Below are 18,345 nucleotides of genomic sequence, written 5' to 3' on the forward strand. Positions count from 1 at the left end.
AGTGCGGCTGCCTACCGCCTCCATCACCAGGTGAGCCTTCCAGGGGCTACCAATTGACCACTAAACTCAAGCCTCTTCATACCTGGAGCTGGTCCTGCACTTCAACAAACCACCACCTTTCTCAGCCAACCAATTGCCCCCTCTTTCTGCCAATTCTGAGGCTTACGGTTGCATCCTCACACCCTGCCCATTGAGGTCTGTTGTACAGTTGCTGTCTCCATCACTTTTGCTGCTTCCTCTGTCACAAACACCTGACCCAACTCTCATGGTTTTGTGACATCAACATTAATATGGCCAATGCTCACTCTCTGCTCAGAAAACTCCTTGCACACCTAGCAAGCAACGCACTTAAGGCATGGGACAAAAAGAGATTAGGGTAGAGATTGGTGTAGTGATGGATGATGTCACAAAGACATTGCTTTTACTCTAACTCTCACATGGACAGATTCACAGTCTCTGGACAGCATTCACACACACCCTTCCCCAAAGACATGGAGAGCTCGGAAAGTGTCAGAGCAGAAAGCGCAGAGGGTACAAGCTGAGATTACAAGACATAGGAGTGACGTAGATTAATAGGGACGGAGTGTTGAAGTGAGCCTTAACTGGGAGCACCGCCATTTATAGGATATGGGTTCTATGTTCTCTCACTGTGATTATTAAAGATTCTAACTGGTAAGACAGTCCTTTCATTTGATCTTCTTATTTACTGCCACGGGGGAGGAAGCCAATTGCCTGAAGTCTGATATCATGCCCTGCCATTATCCACTGTGTGATAGAGGCAGCGTAGGAAAGATGAGCTGGAGGCAGAGGATCAAAAGGCCTCCAGTCTTTGCCAGAGCACGTTGGTCATTTGGATATCTCAGCCATGCTGCGACAATGAACCTGCCTCACTGCTCCTTATGGATTCTTCCTTGGCAGCAGAACAGGACACTATACCCTACCCTCAACATTTCTCCGATGAAAATAGTGACGTCCTATTCCATAATAATAATAATAATAATAATAATAATAATAATAATAATTCTATTATCTGTACACCACCCATTAAACACTTTTAAAAAATCCCTATACAGGGGTGCCTTCAGATGTCTCTTAAAGCTTATATTGTTGCTTATCCCCTTGGGGTTGCATAACTCCATACCCTCCAACATGTCTCCGATGAAAATAAGGACGTCCTAAGGAAAAACAGGACATTCTGGGATCAAATAAAAAACTGGGACGGCTTTTGTAAATCCGGGACTGTTCCTGGAAATAGGGGCCCTTGGAGGATCTGCTATCCCCCACAGCCTGTAAGAAATTGGTTGGCTTAATGTTACCATGTTGGAGGGATCTTTGCTCATGCGTTACATATAAGAGGCATCTCTAGCCAAAAAGATATTAGGAAAGACCTTTGCCTGGGCTCTGGATAAATGATGGTCCAATACTGAGCTGACTGAGTGTAAGTAAGCTTCATATGTATTTTCCTCTATGAGATATGGTTAACTTCTTACCCTGAATTCTCTGCAATGTTCCCTAACAACTGCTAACGTGGAGGCTTTAACACACTGATCCTCAACCGGTGGATCAGGCTGTGGGCCACAGGCTGATCAATGGTAGGTCACAACGGGGGCACTACCACCATGCAAATATATGGTAAAAGATTAGGAAATGGGTCTCCAAATGAACGTTTGGGTGAAAAGTTTATCCTATGTCTGAAAAGGTTGAAAGTACCTCCTTTAACACATCCACATCTAAGGCTGTGTACATTATAATAGCAATAGTAGTAGTAGTAGTGGGAATAGTAATTTTTTTATTTGTACCCCGTCCATCTGGCTGGGTTTCCCCACTCTGGGTGGCTTACAGCATATATATAAAAAATTGTAAAACATTAGACATTAAAAATTTCCCAATACAGGGTTGCCTTCAGATGTCTTCTAAAAGTCAGATAGAATCATAGAATCATAGAGTTGGAAGAGACCACAAGGGCCATCGAGTCCAACCCCCTGCCAAGCAGGAAACACCATCAGAGCACTCCTGACATATGGTTGTCAAGCCTCTGCTTAAAGACCTCCAAAGAAGGAGACTCCACCACACTCCTTGGCAGCAAATTCCACTGTCGAACAGCTCTCACTGTCAGGAAGTTCTTCCTAATGTTTAGGTGGAATCTTTTTTCTTGTAGTTTGGATCCATTGCTCCGTGTCCGCTTCTCTGGAGCAGCAGAAAACAACCTTTCTCCCTCCTCTATGTGACATCCTTTTATATATTTGAACATAGCTATCATATCACCCCTTAACCTCCTCTTCTCCAGGCTAAACATGCCCAGCTCCCTTAGCCGTTCCTCATAAGGCATCGTTTCCAGGCCTTTGACCATTTTGGTTGCCCTCCTCTGGACACGTTCCAGTTTGTCAGTGTCCTTCTTGAACTGTGGTGCCCAGAACTGGACACAGTACTCCAGGTGAGGTCTGACCAGAGCAGAATACAGTGGCACTATTACTTCCCTTGATCTAGATGCTATACTCCTATTGATGAAGCCCAGAATTGCATTGGCTTTTTTAGCTGCCATGTCACACTGTTGGCTCATGTCAAGTTTGTGGTCAACCAAGACTCCTAGATCCTTTTCACATGTACTGCTCTCAAGCCAGGTGTCACCCATCTTGTATTTGTGCCTCTCATTTTTTTTTGCCCAAGTGCAATACTTTACATTTCTCCCTGTTAAAATTCATCTTGTTTGTTTTGGCCCAGTTCTCTAACCTGTCAAGGTCATTTTGAAGTGTGATCCTGTCCTCTGGGGTGTTACCCACCCCTCCCAGTTTGGTGTCATCTGCAAATTTGATTAGGATGCCCTTGAGTCTATCATCCAAGTCGTTGATAAAGATGTTGAATAAGACCGGGCCCAAGACAGAACCCTGTGGCACCCCACTAGTCACTCTTCTCCAGGATGAAGAGGAACCATTGATGAGCGCCCTTTGGGTTCGGTCAGTCAGCCAGTTACAAATCCACTGAGTGGTAGCATAGTCAAGACCGCATTTTACCAGCTTCTTTACAAGAATATCATGGGGCACCTTGTCAAATGCCTTGCTGAAATCAAGGTAGGCTACATCCACTGCGTTCCCTTCATCTACCAGGCTTGTAATTCTGTCAAAAAACGAGATCAGGTTAGTCTGACATGACTTATTTTTCAGAAATCCATGCTGATAGTTGGGCTTTTCCTTGACAGCTGATTGAGGGCGTTCCACAGGGTGGGCGTCACTACCGGGACAGTGGACCAGCCCCCTGCTGAAAAAGTTTGCTGACCCCTGGCTTAGGGCCCCTGGCTCTGGGTACTTATCCAGTGACGGTAAGAGGAGGCTAGTACGAATGTCTTTATTATAAAGACACTGGAAAAGCGCATGCTCTGTTCTTTCTGTTTGTCCAGAGTCACAGGGGCATTGCCTCTCCACATAAGCAGTCTTCCTACATCAGCCTTCAAGGACAGCTAGGCCTTCAAGTTTAGCTAGATATGCCATAGGGGAGGCAGAGTACCTGGAGGATTCATTGGCAATAAAAGTTGGGGGTCCTGGCTAGATCTAATTGGCGCTCAATATCTGCAGTTTCCTGCCCAAACTTCATATCCTCCCCTTTCTATCTCCCCAGCACAAGGCTCTGCAAGAAAAGTCTATCTCTTCATCCTAACAACGATCGCAACAATATTCTTAGCCTCTATGAACAAGCCATGCCAACAAAGGTCCGTATAGTTAGTCATGGTTTTCCCAGTAGTGATGTATGGAAGTGAGAGCTGGACCATAAAGAAGGCTGATCGCCGAAGAATTGATGCTTTTGAATTATGGTGCTGGAGGAGACTCTTGAGAGTCCTGTGGACTGCAAGAAGATCAAACGCATCCATTCTTAAGGAAATCAGCCCTGAGTGCTCACTGGAAGGACAGATCGTGAAGCTGAGGCTCCAATACTTTGGCCACCTCATGAGAAGAGAAGATTCCCTGGAAAAGACCCTGATGTTGGGAAAGATGGAGGGTACAAGGAGAAGGGGACGACAGAGGACGAGATGGTTGGATAGTGTTTTTGAAGCTACCAGCATGAGTTTGACCAAACTGCGGGAAGCAGTGGAAGACAGGAGTGCCTGGCGTGCTCTGGTCCAGGGGATCACAAAGAGTCGGACACGATTAAATGACTAAACAACAAACAACAAGGCTCTGCAAGAAAAGTCTCTGCAGCCTAACAATGATCTCAACAATATTCTTAGCCTCTATGCATACCCCAGCTCTTGGATCTTTTCTGACGTGGTAAACAGAGCTCCAAGGGAAAGCGCTTACGCTACGGAAGGACAGCAAAGCTATTCTCATTCCCATACAGCTTCATTCCTCTTCCGAGGGAAGTATGATTCATCGTCGAGACTAAGAGGAGCCACACATGCGGACGATGTATAAGGTCACCTACGGTAACAGATGATGCTGGATGTTTGGGGAGCAATAGAAATCCGTCTTCTTGTGTAAACCCTTCCTCTAAGTGGTCGTATATCTTTGGTTATATCGCCGAGGATATGTCGGTGCTGCAGCCGAAGGATGCTGCTGGGAATAATGGTGACTTTGGAAGATGGAAAGTTTCGAAGGCCCCTCAGATGCTGCAGCTGAGATTAGGAGAGTGGTGTGCGTTTCTCCCAATGACATCATTCTGGAATTGCAATCAGCATGCAGTCAAGGTAGCCAGACGCAGAGGCCCAGAGATTTCGTTTTCATTATTGGATTTTGTAAAATGGCAGAGAAATCTCACACCCAATTAGACTGCTGAGGACTATATGAAGATTCTGTGGTTTTTGCATCTGCTTATTATGCCGTTGTGGACACAACCATGGCAGGAATGTGGAATTTGGCAATCAACACAAAGAATGCACATTATATAAATAGGGTTGTCATATGTCAGGAATACTGCAGTGTGCGGGCAGAAATCGCCAAAACAACTTTTCTTTTTTATATAATTTTTATTAAATTTTCTCATTTGACATCAATAAGATATCAGTGACTTCCCTTCTTCTCTGTCCATGGTTCATTTTACATATCACAAATCCCTGCATATTTTACAAAAACTATACCATTCAGTATTCCATTATTGCATCCATCAAAACTTATTTACACTGTTGAATTTATTTTAATGCTGCCGGCGTTTTCAGCTGTACACAATTATTTCCCATATATTCAATCAACGTTTTCCAGTCTTCTTTAAACGTATGTTCTTCTTGTTCTCTTATTCTATATGTTAAGTCTGCAAGTTCTGCATATTCCATCAACTTAAGTTGCCATTCTTCTTTGATTGTGTTGCCACCCTCCGGACCTCTCAAGGAGGAGGCAGATGGAGGGCCTCAGAAGATGATCTCAGGGTCCAGGTAGGTTCATATGGAAAGAGGCTGTCAAGAATACTTATAGCCAGAAGTTGGAAATGTGAAACAACATCTACAATAATAGATTACGTGGCTATTCCCTCCCCTCCACAGGTGGAACAAATAAAGACACAGGACACGAGTATTTAGGTTAATGGGCGAAAAAGGCCACAACTTTATTGATTACAGGTAAGAGGGGTATTGGCTTTAGGCATTGGCCCTAACAGACTATCCGGTCTAACCGGGAAGGGTTAAACACCAACAGGGGTAGCCACCCGAGATGCATATCCCTAGGCGCTCCCCGATGGGTTACCGCTCGGGGGCGCGCTTTAGGCCCTAGCCTCCGTAGGTTTCGGACGAGGCGACGCCCCTCGGAGTCCTTTAACAAACTACCCTTCAAGCATTGGGGGAGGTGATGGCGTTCCTCCCCCCCGAACTCGCTAGCATGACTATACCCCGGCCAATGCCTACCGCCACCCGAGCCGTATTTAGCCGGCTCGCCGCCAAACCCCTCAAACCTGTAACCAATCCCTAACTCCATTGAAAATGTCTGCCAACCAAATATCATTGCCAGCATCAGAGAGATGCACGCCATCCCAGCGGTAGAGTGCTTCCTTGCTATACTGGATGCCTGGGTGCTTAATGACCCGCCCACCCAAAGCAGCCACTCTACGCGCCACAGAGCGCTCCACAATCCTCCTGGCTCTATCCACGGCCACGGGATTCGCCGCGTCCCGCCAGGATCTCCTTTCGAGCAGGGATGACCAAAGTATTGTAATGTTTTCATGGGAGGCCCTCAAAGCCTCCAGATCGTTGATAATGTTCCACATTAGGTCGACCCCTTTCCTATAAGCCAGGTCGTTCTCGCCAAGTTGGATGACCAAGGCATCAGGAGGGCCTTCGGCTACAATTCTTCCGGTTACAGCCAGGAAGAATTCTTCCCAACGCATACCACGTCTAGTAATCCATGACACTTTGACATTGCTGGGCAGTAGCAGGTCAGCGTCCCAGCCCCTGTTTACCGCATGCCGTCTTGCCCAATGCACAATACTGTGGCCGACAATCCACAGGCGCACCACAGCAGTACCTAGAATGAAAGAACGAGAGATCCAGGTCAGGAGGCATTCCGGGGGGGTAGGGGAGAAAACTGGGGGGGGGGCTTAATGAGGCTTCCAGATGTAAGCCTTGTACGCGTTCGACTTCCACCTCCCCAAGTCCATTATCCTTTCAGCCGGCAAACCCATATGGACAGCGGTGGTCGCAGCCCCAATGCGAAAGGAATGCACGGCGTACTCAACATGCGGGAGACCAATGGCCGCAATAGCTTTGCGCATTACCCTCGTGAACTGATGTTTTGACAGGAGAGAACCATCGGAATGTAAGAAAAAGGGGCCGTTTGATTCTGGTCTTACACAAATATATTTTCTGGCATCCTTTACTGGACAAGGGCCGGCCTTCTGCGTTGCCTGGAGGCGAATCATAGCTCCCCTGCCGAGCTGATCGGTCTTAGAGCTCCGGATCTTTAATATCACATGCGAGCTGGCAACGGTTACATCCTCCAATAATAAACCCCTATTCCTTCCGGCTGAGCGGTCCTCGCAGACCACCTCGCCGATGCGCAAGGCGCCAAAGAATGCGAAGGAAAATGCTGCGGAGAATAACCTGGCTTCATATTTGGACCAACAGATGACCCTGAGCTTCCTACGGATTTGCGAGAGTATGTCGAATGTTATGGGCCTTCTACCGTCCGGGCCAGAAGGCCACGACCTACGCCAACCCTCCAACATTTTCCGCACCACAAAATGTGCACAGGGATCCACAGAGAATAGAGCTTTTGAGAAGAAGGATATCGCTGCTGAGTGGATATTGAGGGTTTTTGGGGCCCTGCCTAGATCGCGAAGATGGACCATATACTCTATGACCTCGGAGTTGCAGGGTGGCCTGCCTGGCCTGAACCGCTCCTTTTTCCTGCGAAAGGATGTGAAATCTACCCATGCCTTATTATATGATCTTAAGGTTGAAGGTGCCAAAGATGAAAATACTCCCTTTATAGCTTCTCGTTGCCAATACTCCAGAGGAACTCCGGAAACGGTTGCTGCTGCTGCTGAGCATCCGGCGCCAATGAGCGAAAGCGTTCCATCTGGAAACGAGATAGAGCGTCCGCAATGTTGTTATCTATACCTGGAACGAACTTGGCAGAGGCATGAAGATTTAGCTGGAGGCAGGAGAGGACAAAATACCGCAGTAGCGCCGCCACTCTAGGAGAATGTGAGGACTGTTTATTCAGAACCGACACCACTGCTTGGTTGTCCGTCCAGAAACAAACCCTATGGTTCTTGAACTGATCAGCCCAGATGTGAATAGCAACCACGATGGGGAAAAATTCCAGAAATGTCAAATTGCGTAGGATTGGTTTCCCTTGCCATATATGCACTAGGAGCCGTATTTCATTGTTCCTCGGCTGTTTGGAAAGGTCTTGTGCATGCTGGATGCTGCAAAAAGGAATATTTTTTTTAAAAAAATAAATAAATTAAAAGCAGAAGCTGATGCAGTAAAAAAAAGGACGGGAAAATTAATTGGCACTGCAGGCAGGGTTAAAATCTTGTAATGATAGGGACCAAGCTTGTAAATATAAACATTCACCATTAAAATGTCTTTTCAGATTTATAGCTTAAATTGAAAAGCCTGCAGCTGGTGGTAATGGACTGCCAAAATTTCTAGTAGACTACACAGAAACCAAGAAGACCATGTCTAAAACCAGCCATTCTTCCTCAAGTTCTCACTAAAGGCCTAGTTCTCACTGAGGTGGTAATGCTTTGTTTGAGCTATGCCACCTAACCTGCCCATTGCTACAAGCAGCTGGCAGGGATGGGACACGGGTGGCGCTGTGGGTTAAACCACAGAGCCTAGGACTTGCTGATCAGAAGGTTGGCAGTTCGAATCCCCGCGACGGAGTGAGCTCCCGTTGCTCGGTCCCTGCTCCTGCCAACCTAGGAGTTTGAAAGCACGTCCAAGTCTCAAGTAGATCAATAGGTACCGCTCCGGTGGGGAGGTAAACAGCATTTCTGTGTGCTGCTCTGGTTCACCAGAAGCGGCTTGGTCATGCTGGCCACAACCCCAGAGTCGTCCGCGACTGGACCTAATGGCCCTTTAGTCAATTTGTTCCTGTTTTCCAGGGGCTGTCCCAGATATACAGAAGTCACCCCAGATTCTTATTTGATCACAGAATGTCCCACCTTTCCTAAGGCGTCCTTATTTTCACCAGAGAAACATTGGAGGTATGCGACGTCCAGGCCAAGGAGATAAGTAACCATACAACCTTTAGAGGACATCTGAAGGCAGCCTTGTATAGGGAGGTTTTTTAATGTTTGATGTCTATTATGTTTCTATATATGTTGGAAGCCGCCCAGAGTGGCTGGGGCAACCCAGTGGGTATAAATAATAAAATTATTCTTATTCTTATGTGGGGCTACCTTTGAAGGTGACCCATAAACTACAATTAATCCAGAATGAGGCAGCTAGACTGGTGACTGGGAGTGGCCGCCGAGACCATATAACCCCGGTCCTGAAAGATCTACATTGGCTCCCAGTACGTTTCTGAGCACAATTCAAAGTGTTGGTGCTGACCTTTAAAGCCCTAAACGGCCTCGGTCCAGTATACCCGAAGGAGCGTCTCCACCCCCATCGTTCAACCCAGACACTGAGGTCCAGCACCTACGGCCTTCTGGAGGTTCCCTCCCTGTGAGAAGTGCAGCTACGGGGAACCAGGCAGAGGGCCTTCTTGGTAGTGGCGCCCACCCTGTGGAACACCCTCCTGTCAGATGTCAAGGAAGTAAACAACTATCTGACTTTTAGACGACATCTGAAGGCAGCCCTGTTTAGGGAAATTTTTAATGTTTGATGTTTTATCGTGTTTTTAATATTCTGTTGGGAGCCAGATGGGCGGGGTACAATTATCATCATCAACATCTGCGGGAGACAGTAGATGACAGGAGTGCCTGGTGTGCTGTAGTCCATGGGGTCACGAAGAGCCGGACATGACTAAATGACTAAACATCATCATCATCATCATCATCATCATCATCATCATCCCGGCATGTCCCACTTTTCCTAAGGCATTTCTATTTTCATCAGAGAAACATTGGAGGGTATGGAGTTACGCGACCCCTGGGCCAGGGAGATAATTAACCATAGAACCTTTAGAAGAGACCTGAAGGCAGCCCTGTATAGGGAAGTTTTTAAATGTTTATTATGTTTTTATATATGTTGGAAGATGCCCAGAATGACTGGGGCAACCCAGTGGGTATAAATAATTGAATTATTCTTATTCTGGAATAGGACGTCCCTATTTTCATCAGAGAGGGACGCGGGTGGCACTGTGGTCTAAAAACCACAGAGCCTAGGGCTTGCTGATCAGAAGGTCGGCAGTTCGATTCCCCGTGACGGGGTGAGCTCCCGTTGCTCGGTCCCTGCTCCTGCCAACCTAGCAGTTCAAAAGCACGTCAAAGTGCAAGTAGATAAATAGGTACCGCTCCGGCGGGAAGGTAAATGGCATTTCCGTGTGCTGCTCTGGTTCGCCAGAAACGGCTTAGTCATGCTGGCCACATGACCCGGAAGCTGTACGCCAGCTCCCTCGGACAATAAAGCGAGATGAGCGCCGCAACCCCAGAGTTGGCCACGACTGGCCCTAATGGTCAGGGGTCCCTTTACCTTTATTTTCATCAGAGAAATGTTGGAGGCTATGTTTAGCTTCGGCACCCTCCCTCAGCTTCAACCTCTCTCCCCAATTACTTCACACCATGGCTGAGATGCATGTGTATGTGTGTGTGCAGGCAACATTTCACAAGGAGTGGAGCTATTTGTGAAATGCCCCCCTCTTGTTCTGCCCGAGCGGGAGTTATGAATGAGTCACTCAGCAAGAGCGCAGTCAAGCAGCCCTCCCCACCTCAGCCTCCCAACGGCACGGAGCTTTCAGTACATCTCGGCGAGGCGAGCAATAAAAGCTTTTATTAGTTTGTAGTACTAATTTATTTCAGATTGATTGTTCCATTAAAACATCACTTTCAATATTCTTGCTGGGAAAGCACCATAAAAACAAGCGCGTGCAGCTCGCCTACATCCCGGCCGGGCCGGAGCCTTCACCTTCGCCGGCTTCTGGGAGAAATGCCTGACATCAACAGCAAGCCTTGCATACCGATCAGGCCAGGTACTGTTTACACAATGGCATTTGCCTGTGCAACCATCCAAAATGGCGCCATAATTACAGCCGCAGCTGCATTGTCCCAGAGTAGGACACATGAAGCAGGCAGAGGGAAGTGAGGGGTTCAGTGGGGGTGGGAGAAAAGCAAAGTGGGGGTGGAGAGAAAGGAAATATGATGTGGAGGCTGGTTAGGGGAAGCCTGCATGGCCAGAACAGAAGGTTGGGAAAGTTTGGCAGATGCTGGTTTCGTAAACAAAAATTGCCCTTTCCCTTATGGGGTATCCAAGGACCATAGGAGGAGGAGAACAGGGGAGGATTTTTTTCTTGTTCTCCCCCTCTAAAACAAGGTGCATTCTGTGCGTTCAAGGTGCGTTCACCCAAAGCCTGCCGCTGGGCTCCAGAGGCTTTGGGTTCCTTTCGACCTGCTCTTTGGGGCTGGCGGGGGGGAAGCGCTGCTTTCCCCCACTGCCAGCCCCAAAGACAAGGTCAGGGAGCAGCGGGAAGGTGGCGCTTGTGGGGCTGGCAGTGGGGGGAAGCGTTGCAGCCTTCCCCCCCACCTTTGTAGCCTCCGCAGGGCAGCCCCGCAGCACTCCGTCTCGCTGTTCTGGCTGCGGGAACAGCCTTTGTAGCCTCCGCAGGGCAGCGGGGTGAAGGCACCCCACTGCCCTGGAGAGGCTTTGCGCAGCTAACCCCAAGCTAGAAGAGTGAGGCGGAGCGCTGCACAGCACTCCGTCTCTCTGCTCTGGCTTTGGGCTTAGCAGCGCAGCCTGCATTCGCTCTATAGGACACACACACATTTCCCCTTAATTTTGGGAGGGGGAAAAGTGCGTCCTATAGAGGGAAAAATATGGTACCTAGGGAAGGGGAGAAATATGCACCCAGAGGGGGTGGTGTCCCATCGTACACTTGCAAAATTCCCAATGTTCCTACCAGACCATTGACGTTGGTGAGCCTTGGTCTAGCTACTTATAAGCAGAGGGCTTTGCCTGCAAAAAAAACAACAACTACATGGAGGTCCAACACTTTAATGTCACAGAGGAGAAGGTGTTGAAAATACCAGCTCCAGGTGCTTCTGCAGTGAAAAGGGGCAACCCCCCCCCAAAAAAAAACCACCCCCACAATTGCAGTATATTCCAGAAAAGGGTTGAAAATCGAGCCGAAATATTTACTAGACTCCCACCATTTGCCGTTCCCAATTTGAACACTAAATTTCAAATTCGTTCACATCTCGAACCGTCTGTTTCACCTTCAGTTTGGAAAGCTGGGTGCTTTGGATTTATTGGCTTCACTTGATTTGTTTTCCTTTCCAATTCTCGCCAGGCTGTAAATTTCATCCTAAACCGTCGGTGCGGCTGCATATCATTACAAGCTTGCCTTCAGATGGCAGTCAGATTTCAAATATTGAAAGAATCGAATGCACCGGATGTCAAATACAGAGGTGAAATATCCGGCTCACTTTCAAATATTTGAAGAAGGGCCTGGCCATATTTGAGATCAACATTCAGACGGAAGTATTTTGAGGGGAACAAATTAAATGTCGGCTCTGCAAAGTGGAACAGGATAGCAATGTCACTGGCGCTGCGGGCCTTACAGGCAATTTCTGCGGGTGGCAGGTGGAGGCATGTACAGCTGTTCTCTACTTGTAGCACCTCGAGATCTCAGTTATGTGGGACTGTTGATCTGTTGTTGGGCCATTGGTGGAATGATTCTGCTTTGCAGTACGGCGTTGGGCAGGTTGTATGGCTTTTCCCAGTCAGTGGAGACAAGCAAAACCTAATACAGTCGTACCTTGGTTTCCGAGCACCTTAGTTCTCAAACGTTTTGGCTCCCGAATGACGCAAACCCGGAAGTGAGTGTTCTGGTTTGTGAACTATCTATGATAGATAGATAGATGATAGATAGACAGATGATAGATAGATAGATAGATAGATAGATAGATAGATAGATAGACAGACAGATAGATGATAGAGATGTAAATAGATCTTATAACAAAGAAAATGGAGACTGGTGTCATTTTCTTTGATGTAAGATTTATTTACATCTATATCTCTTCTTCTTCTTCTTCTTCTTCTTCTTCTTCTTCTCCTTCTCCTTCTTCTTCTTCTTCGGTTATCACTCATAGCAGAGTAAGATTGTCTTCCATGAACACGGTTTTAACAATGAGTCCATAAGTGATTGTGGAGGCCAGTTCTGGTTCCACACTTCCTTCCACAGTGGGGACACTGGTTTCTGGTGGGAGTTGATCACAGTGAGGGTTTGCCAAGTGTGCCTTCCTCTTAGCACATTTTTCCCTTTCATCCTGAGTTTGAGCGTCTTCAAAGCCCATGAATAATAATGATGATGATGATGAAGTACCTTGCTGCAGCACCGTGTCTCATTGAACCACACTCCTGGGAAATGTGGTCCCCACACCTCTCTGCCTTTGCCGCTTTGAGACTCTTGCAGAGCTTCCACATGGGGTCTAGCCAAAGACCACTGAAGCAGACCACCCAACATGCTCCCCTGTCTGTTGCATTGCTTGTCATTCCTTATATATCTTGCACGGTTTGCAAATTATTCGTTTTGGGTAGGGCGAAAAGAAATTGAATGTTGACAGCCGAAACGCAGATGACACTGCTGTGCCAATTGCTTCTAAACAACATTGAGTCCGGAAGGCAGAAGCACCCCTGTGGTCACTCAGTTTCCTGGCCACTTGTCACACGCCTCTTGAGGCCTGGAGATTGATGGCTGTGATTTCACTTGACGGGGCTCTAAAATGTCTACGATTGATTGGTTATCTCCTGTCCGAGTTTTGTTTATACTTTGGGGCCTTGTTTGGCCTGGAGGAAGCTGACAAGTTTTTATTTTTACAAGGAGCTGGTACAGAAGAGTCATCATTGCACAGAAAGACTATATGAATTGAGGATAAGAGAGAGGAAAGGTTACTTAACTTCAGGCGAGTAGAATGCAACTGGAAATAGGTTTATGCATAAATCTGTGTTCGGAGCATATCTCTTGATTTGAAGAAGGAAAGCCAAGAACAGTGGCTCATGCATAGTACCAATGGCCAGTCTCCTTTGATGGCAAAATGCTCTGCAACTGAAAGATCTTGTTATGCTCCAGATCCCTAGATATGTCAAAATTACTTACCTCCAGCAGTAGATGATTGGAAGGAGGCAAAGCCATCCCATTATCCAAAGGACAGGATGCCTGTACACATCTCTCACTTTATTTCATGTTTTAAAATTATCACTGTAAGGTTCAGATTCCTATTTTCCTGAGAATGTTAATATGTGAAGTGTCTTAGGCTGCAATCCTAGGGCTGCCATACATCTGGAAATTGGAGAGGTGTCTGGGAAAATCCGGACGTATGGCAGCCCATGTCAGCAGTCCTGAGGAAAATATCCAAAATGTCCAATTTCTCTCTCTCTCTCTCTCTCTCTCTCTCTCTCTCTCTCTCTCTCACACACACACACACACACACATTCTGTTTTACAATTTAGAATACTCATTTATACATCCTTAAAATATCAATGGCTTCCCATTGGTTCCATGGTTCATTTTGCATATCATAAATCCCTGCATATTTTACATAAACTAAACCATTCAGTATTCCATTATTACATCCATCAAAACTTATTTACACTGCTGAATTTATCTTAATGCTGCCAACGTTTTCAAGTGTACACAATTTCCCCCCATATATTCAATAAACGTTTTCCAATCTTCTCTAAACGTATGTTCATCTTCTCTTCTTTTGTACCAAAGCTGTGCATATTCCATCAGCTTAAGTTGTCATTCTTCTTTAGTTGGGACTTCGCTCATTTTCCATTTTTGAGCTAGCAAAACACGGGCTGCAGTAGTGGCATATATAAATAACATCCAAATTCTTTGTGAATTTCAGCAACTTTTCTGTTCGGATTCTCACTTTTTGAAATATGGCAACCCTACATGTCCACGTAGCAGCAAGTCCTACTGAATTCAGTGGAGTTAAGCAGGGTTTGAATTGCAACTTTAGTCTACTCCAAATTCTTAGCCGCTGACTCATATTATTGCTAATGCTATGATTCTAGTGTTTTATTGGAATCTTATTGGAGGAAGGGCAATATGCAAGTGTTATAAACACAAACAAACAAACAAACAAACAAATGTGTATCCTGTAATTAGCTGAATAATAACAAGCAAATTCCTGTTTTTCTCATATTCCCTCCAAACAGTTCTTACTGTTTTAGTTTAATTTACACACACACCAGCAGAGACCGAGGAACCCTTCCTTGCTGTTGCCGCTGAGAGATTCTTCCCACTTGCCAACGTTTAAGGCTGCATAATATTTCGCTTTGTATTTTTTCCCCTTCAAAGATCTAAGAGCCCAGCGCAGGAGTGTCATGTTTTCTTTGGTGTTTTTTTGCTGCTTCACTGGGATAAAAAGCAGATCGCGCAACGCAGAAGGTCAATTGCAACAGCTGTTTACCAAACAAAGGGCACAAGATGCCACATGGACCGGAATGCCGAATGAATCGGCAGGGCTCGTATCTGTGCTGTAACACCTGGCCCTGGCTCCCACCGGAGGTTCCAGCAATTTCGCAGGGCAGACATCTTTGCAACATCCAATTTTGATGCAAGCCCTCGTCTCTTTAAAAAGAAAGCCATCAAGCCGATGGGTCAATGCCCCATTCATATGTGGATTTTTTATTATTATTCCTTTTTATATATATTTTGCAAATATTTTCTAACAAAAGACTCTTAACCCCTCAATGCGGAATTGCAAATGAGCTCTGCATTAATAAAATATTAATTGATTGTGGCAATTACGAAGGTTTAAGAACCGTGAGACATGATCCCCTCGTGACTCCCAACTTACAAAAGCATTAACGGGTCTAATTAATAATGAATGTGCTAAGGAAGGCCTAATTAAACAAAGGTGCAATTATAAATATATAAGAGGATGCAAGGGAACCAAAGTGCACATTTAATACCATCATAATTTTTTATTTCGAAACTTTAAATCATAGATGATGGTGTACCCTCCTTTTTAAAAAAAGCATCAATTAATTAATATTTCATCCTGCGTGCTCTCAAATGGATCCCGTGGAGCCCAGCAAACCACTGGCAAGGGAAATTGTGGATTGTACTTCAGGATATTCCTTCACAAGGAACAAGATTTATCTGTGTTCTGGATGTTTTCTATCTCGTTGGAGACATGAGCGTGTTGTGCTGCATGTGTTTCCAAGAAAGCTTTCATAAATTGCCGGCATCACCCTGTTGAGTTTGGCAGCTTTGGCTTGCAGAGCGATGAGGTCAGGCAATGTCCTGACAGCTCCACACAGCCAGCCACTTCTGGGTAGTGTCTAGCAGCCCCAAAGTCCCACATAATGTGTGCAAGGCTTGGTTGGAAGGACCACGAAGGGATAATTCTGTGTGAGGGCTGAATGTGTTAGTGATTAAGACAGCCAAGAGGATGGCGAGTGGAGGTGTTGCTTAGCAACCAGATACAGAGTGGCATTTGTTTGCTGAAGTAAGAGGTGCCCAGATTGGCTGTGTAGATTAGATATGAGGGAGTTTGTCCTCTGTGTGTTTGGTTGAATGTCTCTCTGATATGCACGGGTGACCCATCCCATTTCCCCCCTTGAGGTGAAATGAGAAGCTGTCTCCCCACCGCTGTTACATACCCCAAAGTCTCATTTTCTGGGGTCATACAGTGGCAACTTCTGGGTTCCAGCAAGATCTTGTGAGAGGTCTGAGAGATCTCACTGGAACCCCACATGAAGATGGAATCCCATCTTCCTCGACCATTAGCTATGTTGGCTGGGGCTGATGAGAGTTTGAATCTAACAGTATCTGGAAGGCCTTTGCTTTTACCTGGGATAGCCCTCCGAAGAGAAGACTGTCCTCTGTAAAGGAGGACTGTGGCCACCCTACGTGGCTCATCCTCTCCATTGCTCACCTTCTCTTCTTGAATGGAGGAAGCTCCTTCACTCTAACAAGCATGAGGAGCTGGTGGGCTGAAGTGAAGGACATGAGACAGGAGTTGATGAGCTGTGCATAAGCAAGCTGCCAGCTAGCTCTGCAGAGGCTCTTTTTATTAGCACAATATGCAAAACCAGTCAGATACATTTTGGACTGTGCCCTTTACACATCTTCCAATCACGCGACTGTGGGGTGGTACAAAGTTATTTTGGCACCTGTTTCCACCGCGTCACTAAACGAAGGAGACAAAGGTCACAGACAGGGCATGGAAGACCACTGAGAAAGCCAAAGGTTAGATAGAGGACATGGTGTTCAGACAGCTGTGGCTTGTCTGTGGGCCGAAGTGTGCTTCACACCCAGCGGTCATTCCTTCAGTGGGCCATTCTGGGTTAGGGCAGGGCGGTATGAAGAGGCAGTGGTTAGCTTTCTCTTTGGGCCTTGAGAGTGATTTGAGAAGGCGAGGTCTTTCTTTTCTTTTCTTTTTTTGAAATAATTTTTACTTGGTTTTACATATACAGTGGTACCTCAGGTTAAGTACTTAATTCGTTCCGGAGGTCCGTACTTAACCTGAAACTGTTCTTAACCTGAAGCACCACTTTAGTTAATGGGGCCTCCTGCTGCTGCCGCACCACCGGAGCACAAATACTGTTCTCATCCTGAAGCAAAGTTCTTAACCTGAAGCACTATTTCTGGGTTAGCAGAGTCTGTAACCTGAAGCGTATGTAACCTGAAGCATATGTAACCCGAGGTACCACTGTATAAAATTATAACAGTACGACCATACACGTTAACAGTTAAAAGATTCCTCTGAATCTCTGGACTTCCCACCTTCCCCTCCATGGGTCCTATAGTTAAACTTTTTCTACTGAATCTTTTTCAATGGTCCATGTTTTATATAACTCCGTTATCTCCATAGTTCTTCCTACATGACAAGTGTTATTGCAATCCTGCTAGTGTTTTCGTCTGCTTACAGTGGTCTCCAAGAAAAATTATAGCTTTCCCCCATTCTTTGTTGAAGTTTTGGTCTTCTTGGTTCCTGAACTTTCCAGTCAATTTTGCCATTTCGGCACAGGCCAACAGTTTAATTTGCCGTTCTTCTCTGGTAGGGACTTCATCTTATTTCCTGAGAAGGCAAGGCCTTAAGCAACATTGTGAAAGCCAGTAGAAAAGTCTTGGCCTGAGCAATGCCTGAGAGACTGCATGGGAGTCCTATGGAAGCTGCTCTGAGCTTTGTGAAAGAACAAGCAGGAGGGACGTGTAAACAAGCAAGCAATTCTTGGCCGCCTTTTGACACTCCTCCAATTAATTTCAAGTGTTTGCAAAGCAATGGGCATGTATTCAAGCAGCACAGGGCTGACAAAGCAGCTTAGCCTGGAATGGCAGTCTGAGGCGCCTAATTGGGGGGAACGCAAATCCACAGTTTTGATCACAGGAGTTGGACAACCACATCTAAGAGTATTTTGCAAGATCCTCTGAACCAAGCTGGGTCATGGTATTATTATGACAGGGCTACCCATGAAAGTTGAGGTTGAGTTACTAACTAGTCTCCCCATCCCTCCAGCACCCCACTATACTCAGATTAGACCTTCCTGCTCTCTGTGCTGCTGTCGCTTCAGAAAAGTGGTCAGATAGAGAGATGGTCCTAGAATCATAGAATCATAGAATCGTAGAGTTGGAAGAGACCACAAGGGCCATCGAGTCCAACCCCCTGCCAAGCAGGAAACACCATCAGAGCACTCCTGACATATGGTTGTCAAGCCTCTGCTTAAAGACCGCCAAAGAAGGAGACTCCACCACACTCCTTGGCAGCAAATTCCACTGTTGAACAGCTCTTACTGTCAGGAAGTTC

General features: G+C 46.3%; 2 long non-coding RNA genes across 5 annotated transcripts in view; one reads left to right on the top strand and one right to left on the bottom strand.

The window, feature by feature from the left end:
• Positions 1–219, bottom strand: part of LOC309332581 — a 102,538-nt gene extending 102,319 nt beyond the window's left edge. For 3 of the 4 annotated variants that reach the window (XR_014152200.1, XR_014152201.1, XR_014152202.1), the window contains exon 1: positions 83–213. This is a non-coding gene — a long non-coding RNA (uncharacterized lncRNA). Of the gene's footprint in view, positions 1–82 lie in introns of all 4 variants that reach the window. The other variant, XR_014152199.1, reaches the window with a different exon arrangement.
• Positions 1–18,345, top strand: part of LOC309332606 — a 34,633-nt gene that overhangs the window by 3,765 nt on the left and 12,523 nt on the right. The gene's annotated exons all lie outside the window — the stretch shown is intronic.

The sequence above is a fragment of the Podarcis erhardii genome (assembly GCF_964252035.2).
Source record: "Podarcis erhardii genome assembly, chromosome: 17".
NCBI classification, from domain to species: Eukaryota; Metazoa; Chordata; class Lepidosauria; order Squamata; family Lacertidae; genus Podarcis; species Podarcis erhardii.